At 34.1% G+C, this 1972-nt stretch overlaps 1 protein-coding gene across 2 annotated transcripts in view; it reads left to right on the forward strand.

Moving 5' to 3' along the window:
* The window catches only part of LOC106880971 (putative amine oxidase [copper-containing]), a 70266-nt gene that overhangs the window by 67321 nt on the left and 973 nt on the right, over window positions 1-1972 (forward strand). The gene's annotated exons all lie outside the window — the stretch shown is intronic.

Here is a 1972-nt window from a genome sequence, read left to right on the forward strand (position 1 = left end):
TATATATATCACCGTGCAAAGGAGTAAGGAAAATAGTCTAATAATGCGGTATATAAGCCCTCGACATTAAAAAGTAGGCTTTCCCCCACGCGCACGAGAATGCCTATTTTTTCTGTCAAGGGCTTATTATTATTAGACTATTTTTCTTAGTCATTTGCACGGTGATCGCTATACGCTTTAAGCTTATAAACAAAAATACCATTATTATTATTTACAGAATTGTAAAACTCGACACCGCTTAAAAAACTATTCGAAGTTTGCTTTTAGAAGCGTTGAGATGTCTTAGAAAGTTAAAGAAGTGATTTCAAATTCTCAAACGCAGGATAATGCTAATAATATAACCTGAACAGGATAAACTACCCTTATCTGGCAGAAAAAAGTGTGGGCGGTGTAGTCAAATCAAATAAGCAAACATTCAAAATAACAAACAACAAGAGGACATGCACATGGAATGTATTAGTTTGACGCTCAATAAAAACAGAGAGTATTTGACGTTTCGAGCATAACTCTTCGTTGGAAAGGAAAATGTAAAAGTCCAAAGAAGTCTAGCATGTGTGTAGTTACATTATATAGGTGGCTAGGCGCAGGTGCAGCTGTGTGGTAAGAAGCTTGTTTCCCAACCGCATGGTTGCAGGTTCACTCCCACCGCGTGACATCTTTGGCAAGCGTCTTCTTCTATAGCCCCGGGTCGACTAAAGCCTTGTGAGTGGATTTGGTAGACGGAAACTGAAAGAATTCCGTCGTATATATTTATGTATATATCTATTTGTGTGTATCTTTGTGTCTGTGGTTTATCTCTCCATGACCGCTTGACAACCGGTGATGTTGTGTTTACGTTCCCGTAATTTAGCGGTTCGGTAAAAATAACCGATAGAATAAATACTAAATACATACATACATACATACATACATGAGATCTCCGTTGATAGGCCCCTAATATTAAATATATTAACACTTGCGGTATATAAATTAGTAGCTCTATTTTCCTGCAGCTACTGGAGTGGTTAGTATATATACAAATTAGATGCTTATTTTCTAGGCCCGCTCAAAGTGAAGTGGACGCCTCTGGTGAGAATCCAATAAGGTTCAGAGGTTGATGAGGTTGATTAAGGACATTCATCATTTTAGGATCTTTTCTATTGATTGCCACTTTTCAATTTCTTCAATTTTGGTTCCAATTGATTTCATATGTGGTGTATTGGTGTAGTTTTGTTAAGTAATCATTGTCATAAAATTCATTTTCACCGTAAATCAATAAATAAAAAGTTAATAGACTTTAAAGTTTGAAAATTTGGGGGTAATCTTAGCCAATCAAAAACCACAGACATATAGGTGCCTGTTTCCGTAGCAACAAGCCAAGCTGTTACCAAACTGCTTACCACGCGTTCTTTTTGTCACTTATTAAATGCTTAAAACACACGCGGTATTAGGTGATCATGAGATGAGATAAAAATAACAGTTAAATAGGCCTTAATTCATGCATGAAAAATGTTGTTGTTTCGTTATTGCATAATTGTATAACTTCCCGTGTATAGAATACATATTCGCAAAAATTTTATGAAAATTCCAAAAAATAAAAGTTATGCGATGTCATATGGCATGCGTAAAGCAGAATCCCGTTAATATTTCATTTGCTTGCAGTTGACAACACGCTGTCACGCACAAAATGACATCTTCCAAATTATCAAACTTTAAAACCCTTTAACTTTAAAAAAATTTTTCTGGAAAATGTAAATTATCTCCTGAGATTCAGCGTGGAAAATTACATCAATACATCAAATTTTAAACTTTTCACTAAACTTTAAAATTTCCACAGGTGCAGCTAAACAGAAAATCTCCTCAATGTTTTTTGTTTGTTTGTTTTTATTTTATTTTTTTTTGCTTTTTTTTTTAATATACTCTACTGAGAAATAGATAAATTAGTCCTTTTTACGTATCTATAATATAGGTTATACATATCCATATATATATA

This window comes from Octopus bimaculoides, chromosome 15 (genome assembly GCF_001194135.2).
Source record: "Octopus bimaculoides isolate UCB-OBI-ISO-001 chromosome 15, ASM119413v2, whole genome shotgun sequence".
NCBI lineage: Eukaryota > Metazoa > Mollusca > Cephalopoda > Octopoda > Octopodidae > Octopus > Octopus bimaculoides.